The sequence below is a fragment of the Tamandua tetradactyla genome, chromosome 3 (genome assembly GCF_023851605.1).
Source record: "Tamandua tetradactyla isolate mTamTet1 chromosome 3, mTamTet1.pri, whole genome shotgun sequence".
Lineage (NCBI taxonomy): Eukaryota > Metazoa > Chordata > Mammalia > Pilosa > Myrmecophagidae > Tamandua > Tamandua tetradactyla.
In genome coordinates this window covers 190,534,630-190,542,044 of record NC_135329.1, presented here as the reverse complement: position 1 = coordinate 190,542,044, position 7,415 = coordinate 190,534,630, and the positions used below count along the sequence as shown (strand labels likewise).

Genomic DNA, 7,415 nt, shown 5'->3' with positions numbered 1-7,415 from the left:
ATCCAATGGAATTTGCTCTTCCAGTTTTCAGAACTATTAAAGTCCATTGATCCCTATGTTCCTTCCAATTTCTCCCTGTGGAAATGGAAACATGTATCCTATGACTGTCCCTCCTTTGTATATTGGAAGCAGATAATTTTTTCTGAGCTTCACAGGTCCACAGTCAAAATAGAATTCTTTTACCTTAAGACCGAATATGTCTATAGGTCACTTTAATGAGATTTTGCATTGTTTCTGACTTTGTATTGTATTTGTATTGTTACTGAAATGGTTTAAGGCTTTTGTGATATTGTGATGGAGTGAATGTATTTTGTATATGGAAGGAACATGTCTTCTTGAGGTCCAGAGAGTGGAATGTGCTAGCTTCAAAGTGTGAACCTTAGAAAAGCCATGTCCTTTAATCCTGATTGAATATTGTAGGGTGGAAATCCTTTTGATTAGATTATCTTCATGAAGATGTGAAACACCCAGTTGTGGGTGTGACCTTTTGATTAGAGGGAAACATGATTCCACCCATTCAACTTGGGTAATGATTAGTATACTAGAGTCCTTTAAAAGGCAAAACATTTGGAGAAAAGAAGGAGGCACTTGGAGATGCAAATGCTTGGAAAACAGAAGTGACAGAGCCAACATGAAACCCAACATGCAGGGCCCAGCAGACACCATGTGCTTTCCAATGAGGTGCTAAGCAAGCCAGATCCCAGAGTTATGTCCTGGAGGAGCTAAGTGAAGGCCCACAGACACTTAGAGAAGCAACCACTGCATTATAAGCTGTAAGCAATGAAACCAGGAACAGGGACCAGCAGATGCCAGCTATGTTTCTTCCCAGCTAACAGAAGCGTTCTGGACAGCATCAGTCTTTCTTGAGTGAAGGTAACCTCTTGTTGGTACTTTAATTTGGACATTTTCATGACTTTAGAACGGTGAACTTGTAATTATTAAATATAAAAAACTTATAAATTGTAAACTTGTAACTATTAAAAACTACTAATTTTTTTTTCAAAGAGAGGAAGAGCTTATCACTGGGCATGTAGTAGGAGAGCAGATGACCTAGCAGCCCAAAATCTGTCTCTCTGAACTGCAGTAATTCAGATAGTTTTATTAGAGAAAAGATGGGCTGGGTTTGGGAAAATGAGCATAGTGGTCCCAGATGAGGTGATCTAATTACTGAGCATGTACAGATTGATTACATGTTTAGTCACAGAATGTATGAAAGAAAATGGTTGAATGTGGTAGGTGCCTTGTAGGTTAAAGTCTAAGCTACTGCACATATTCAGTAGTCTCACTTTGGTTAGATCCAGTCTTGGTCATCAAGATAACTTTGAATTGGGGTAGGTAGTTGTGGGTGGACCCAAAACCCTTCATTAAGAAACATTAAGGGCTATCTTTAGTGATTACAAGACTCTAAAGTTGAAAAATTGGGTACCTGGGTACAGATAAGGTCAGTCACAAGGGTTTTTACCATCACAGAGGCAGAAGATAAGGGCTATGCAATCATTATTAGAGATAAAGGCAGCTGGATTACAATTTAGAGATTTCAGGAATTTCCCTCTGTCTACTCCAGTATAACAGAAAGCAAAAAGGAATACCTATATAATGATTCAGTGATCAAAATCATCCCTTAAATCCTGATTTCTCACTTACAAGTCCTCCCTCTTATTTGATAATTACCTCTCAATCTTGAGGGATATCTGGGTGATGACTTTCTAACTGCTTCAAGGCTGAAAAGGCACATGATTATTAAAGGGCAAAGAGATCAAACAATGAAACCAGTTGTTATTCTTGGAGAGTCCAGCATCTCTGTGTTTCAGAGCTTCTCTGACATTTGGACAATCTGGAGGTTTCATATATTTGAAAAACAAACTTAATTAGTAAAAGTTTATAGAACACAGGACATCTTTCAGGTTTTCCAGGAACACTGTTGATTAGGGCTTTGCCATATTGTGGCAGTTTGCAATATCTGGTTGAAACTTGCATAAGAGTAACCTCCAGAATGACCTCTCAACGCAATTTCTAGTCCTTGAAACTCTGTTGCTTTATCCCCTGTTGGTCAACTAATCCAAGATGCCAGGGCTACGCTCATCCTTGGAACTTATGTCTCATGATGGCGGGCCAGATACATCCCATGATGCCAAGACCAGTTATGTTTCCTTGATGCCAGGGCCAGGCTTACACTCCTGTAAATTATGTTCCACATCAGGGAGGAAACTCAGAGTTCAGCTTAGAGAAAGACCGCATTTGAGCAACAGCAGAGATTTTCTGGAGATAACTTAGGCACTAATCATAAGAAGGTTCAGTTTACTATTACAGAAATATGTTTCATAAGGGCAAGCCTCAAAATTGAGGCCTTGGCTTATTAAATTGGGAGCCCCTCTTGCTTAAGAAAATATCAAGAATTCCCTAGGTGGGGAATCTTAATAGTTCTACTTTTCCCAGTCCCTCAAGACACTTTGCAACACATTTTCATTTTCTGCCCCAAATACTCCGAAATGCACCATTGCATAACATTAACTTGTACAGAACGTTAAGATTTTGTTCCTTATTCCAAGTTCTATATCAAATAAAGCTGAATTAGGTTGTTCAACTGACTAGAAAGATTAAAAAATAAACATTTTTCCTTTTATCTCACACAAAAGTTAAAGCTCTAAAATACAGACGATATTATTCTTTACCTTGTATATTGATTTACCTTAGTTTTAACCAGATCAGTTTCATCACATCTTTAATAGGAGTTTGATCATTTTTAGTTTTTTTTTTTTAGCAGTTGCTGTGTAGACTTATGCTGACTTTCAGAGCTGGAGAACTATATCTGAGTCTCAGGTGTCAAACAGATACTTTTAAGTTCCAGGGAATGACTAGGTCATATAAAAAGAAAAGCATTTCAGAATTTAAAGATAACAGTTTAAAGCTTACAATCTGAGCTTTAATTTTTAAAACATTTAAAAATGAAGCTACTTTCAGAAATAAAAATATTAGACAGTAGTTGTATATTAAGAAACCATAGTAGAGTTTTGCTCTGTTTCACTTTTACTCATTTACCAGAGTTACGTTAATCAGCAGATGAGATATAATATTTTATATATATATATATATATATATATTGTCTTGCCTTTCTTTTAAAGATTTTCCCTATTACAGATGGAGCTCTGATCTTTAGTTGACCATATACTTTTTTTTTTACATGGACAGGCACCAGGAAATGAACCCAGGTCTCTGGCATGGCACGTAAAAACTCTGCCACTGAGCCACCACTGCCCACCCCACATATACTTTTAGGGAAGTATTAGAGCAAAGCAGTGCAACTGACAATGTAGCTGCTTCTATGATCTGTAACCTTTTAAGAATAACTGAAACCATGAGTAACCATGCCATACCACTGCATAACATCATACAGATTATTATTAGTATGTAACATGGACAGTGAGAACCTTGTCAGATTTTTAGGAATTTTATATACTCTCTAAATACATGAATAATATTTTACCTATCAACAGGATAGAAAATCCCTTTACCACTGTAACACTTCCCAAGCACCTCCTATGCAATAGGTTAAACTATTTTAGCGTTTTGCTTATACAAGGGGAAATAACAAATTATTTGTAGCAGTTTTTCCCTTAACTGTGAGAAGACTTGTCATCAGAAATAAAGGATAAGGCCAACATAAACACCAACAAGGCTATTTTTCTTATGTAAAATCTTTGTTTTCTAAACAGAGTACTCAGATGATTAAGAAAAACCACAAAGAAAAACTTTATATTAAGAACAGACTAACAATCCATGTTATTTTATTTATTTTTTAAATTTTTTGCATGGACAGGCACCAGGAATCAAACCTGGGTCTCTGCCTGCTGAGCCACCACGGCCCGACCAATCTGTGTTATTTTCATATGGATAAAACTAAGCTTTAGTTTTGTACGAATACCTGGTTTGACACAAAAGCTTTCTTTTTTAAAAAATATATGATAAGCAAGCTTATTAAATTTTGGTCAGCACTATGACAGACAAAATCCACTTTCATAAACTCATTTTTACAACTCTGTACATTATTCAGAGCTTATAGTCAACAATGATGATAACAAACAGAATTTACCTCCTCCAACTCTTTACTATCATCTTCCAAATCCATTCTACCTGTAGTTTTTATTTATCCAGACTGCAAATAATCAGAAATAAATTTGATAATAAATTCACAAAGCTTTTGAACCTGCATACTTCCTTCCATAAACAGTATTCATGAAGGGGAAAAGACACAGAGATACTACAAAATAATGGAAGAAGGAAGAAATTTATGCTGGGGTTTAGAACACAGCCAGGTATCTATATACTTTATTATCAGACCACACACATGATTATTTACAATCTGTCTTAAATCTCTCAGTCCAATTCAGCACTACCTTCAGAGGTCAGAAAAGCCTCAAGTTTGAAATATCAGCTTTTTGATATTTAAGGGATTTATATCCAAAAATAACTCAAACTTTCAATAACTTTATTTCCAACTGCTGAATAATACCAGAAATACGTTAATTTACAAAATTAAGTTATGGTTTTAAAAAACTAGTTCAGAGTTCTATTTATTTAAGTGCTGCTTTTAAAATTTAAAGATTTTAAACAAGTGTCATCTCTTCTGTGGGGTCTTCTTAGGCCATTCTTTGTCTATCTGTTTTTAAAATTTTTCCGGCGTTTTTATTCCTTCATTACCATGCCCGGGTACAAGTATATTCTAACCAAAATATAAACTCTTTGAAGATAAGAACTAAGTTTTCCCTGTTTATGAAAACATTTACTAACAGGAATATACTGACTGATATTAACAAAGCCTGTACAAATTCAAATTCTTCCGCAATCTGAAGTAACAATGGCCGAATAACAAAATCTCAGATTCTTTGAAACCCAGGTAATCAAGGTTATAAAAATAATCCATTTATATTTTTTACTAAACTTAACCAATTTTTAAAATAAGGTATTTTTGAAGCATCAGCATATTCTTAACTATATTTTATAGAAGTATTATTATTACCAGATACATTGTTCAGTTTGTGTCATTTAACCTACCTAGTTAGGCTATTTTAAGAGGAATTTTGAGATTGCATTTGTAATACTTGCTTACGTTTTCAGTAAGCTTATATAGATTTGGGGAGAATGCACCCAAGCAGAATAAAATCACATTCAATTCAAAATTCATTTGTTTATTAGAGGTTGACAACATCTCTTTGTTTTCATAATATCTTAAAATTGCAAATAAGTTTAAAAGTGCATTGACTATCAAGTTCTGGAAAATATACTGCAATTGTTTTACTTGTCCCAAGTCTAAATCCAGAAAAACTACCTAATCTCTCAAAGATCTTTCATTTTATTTACTGAAATTTGGTAATTAGATTTTATTCAGTTACTCCTATGTAAAGGCTATTTATATTTTAATAATGATCTGGTTACTACAGTTACCATTGCAAAGGTATTGGAAAAAAAATATTAACAAACGTAGCCTATTCTGCAGCATTTTTTTTTATTCTTGTCATTTCTAATCTCCAGGCCAAGTAGAAAAGAATTCTAGACCACATCTCCCCCATCCTTCTGTGCCTTGCCTTCCCCCCATCACTGCTTTAGCTGGTTAGGACTTGGGTAGGAATAGGTTGCACAGAAAGAAACCAGGCTGTTGGATTTGAAAGTTTTAGGTGGAATTTTTAGAGTTCCTGAACCCTCCTTTAACTATTTTTGATTATTAGATCTATTTTACCAAAAGCTATGACCAGGACAACTGGAAAAACCTTTGCTTTCTCCAGAGGCAGTCCTTTGGCAGTTTTCTGCTGCCTTAGGGAAATTTCAGGGGTGGTTTCTTTCTAATGCCCAGGTTTGTTGACAGTAATTGCAAAATTAAGGTTTTGAATCTTGCTGTTCAGAGATTTTTTTCTCTTTTTACTCTTTTACTTCAGAAGTACAAATTTATATTTCTTTTATATAAAGCCACCTATTTCTTTCTTAGGCAATTCCAATAGAGCTTTTGAAAGAATTTTCGTTACTTTGTTATTACCTTCCTGAGTTACGAGGATATACATTGAATAGGCAGACAACTTCAGATAGAAAGTTAGTTACATAAGAAATAGAAACACAGAAATACTTTCGAGAGGGACAAATAAAGGATTGAATATATTATCTCATACCATTTCTACCATTTTGCAGAACAATTCTAACTGTAATATCTTCAACTATAATAGTAGTATTTTCATTTTAAATCATACTGAGACCAGATTATGTTATAGAAATAAAACCTTTTTTTCATAGACTCATAACCAAAATCTTTTCAACTTTCAATACAGCCCAAGGGTTCCCTTTTAAAAATAATTTCCATGATCAGTAACCAATTAGGAACATTTGACCAATACAAATGCAGGATCACACCAATCAACAAATTTAAACAGACACTTAACACCTATTATATTATATTTAAGTAACACACCAATTAATAACTAAATTATTAAACACTCAACACACCGATTAACAATAACTCTAACTATACTCAGGTAATTTACCAGCTAGCATTTAAACAGATTTACTTAATTTTATTAAATACCAATTAATGGTTGGGTTACTCATTTTTTTTTAAGAGTATAGTCAACAGAAAAGTTTAGGTTAGGGCCTAAAACCCTGTACAGAACACACACCAAACACATCAATTAACAATTAGACATTAAACACATAGCACAGCAATTAACAATTAAACAATATCTAGGTAACACACTGGCTAACATTAAACAAGTCCTACTTAATTTTGTCAAGAACCAATTAATTGTTGGATTAGGTCAGGGCTTCAAACTCTGTGTAGTATGGTACCCAAAATCAGAAGATGTAGAGGTCAGAGTAAAGGGGATCATTCTGGAAGCATACCCTGGTCTAGGTCAAGGGGAACTGAACTCTCTTTTACTCCCCAATCTACTTTTACCCCATGACTCACTCACCAAGTCAGATGTCTGGACATGGAACTGGAAATGGTTTCTCTCTTTGAAGCTTCCCTAAGGTGCCAAAAGTCTCTGGAGTGCCAGCAGAACAGAGAAACCCCGGTTGCTGAGCCTCCAGATTAAATTCAGTCCAGTGGCTGCAAAAGGCTCAGTTACCTGGTTCACCTGCTCTGCTGGGGCCCCAGAGATTCGGTCGTTCATCCCTTCGTGGTCACCCAGTTGTTCTTGGATAAAGAATGTGGAATCTTTTGCCCAACGCGCTTAGTAACCAATTCCTGAGACACCAGGGTTTCAAAGAGAGAGTTTATTACTAGGCACATAGTAGGAGAGCAGATGCCCTAGCGACTCAAAATCTGTCTCCTTAAATTGCCTTTTTGAATTTTCCAAAAATTAAAAAAAAAAGAAGGAAGTTGTTTCATTTCTGGTATATTGCATTACGGCAGCATTATCAAACTAATATAA

At 35.1% G+C, this 7,415-nt stretch overlaps 1 long non-coding RNA gene across 1 annotated transcript; it reads right to left on the bottom strand.

The window, feature by feature from the left end:
• Positions 1-2,705: 2,705 nt before the first annotated feature.
• LOC143676535 (uncharacterized) lies at positions 2,706-7,172 on the bottom strand. The gene is made up of 3 exons (XR_013172152.1): positions 6,954-7,172; positions 4,091-4,153; positions 2,706-2,855 (listed from the first exon to the last, which is right to left on the bottom strand). It is a non-coding gene; the product is annotated as an uncharacterized LOC143676535 (long non-coding RNA).
• Between the last annotated feature and the right edge of the window lie 243 nt (positions 7,173-7,415).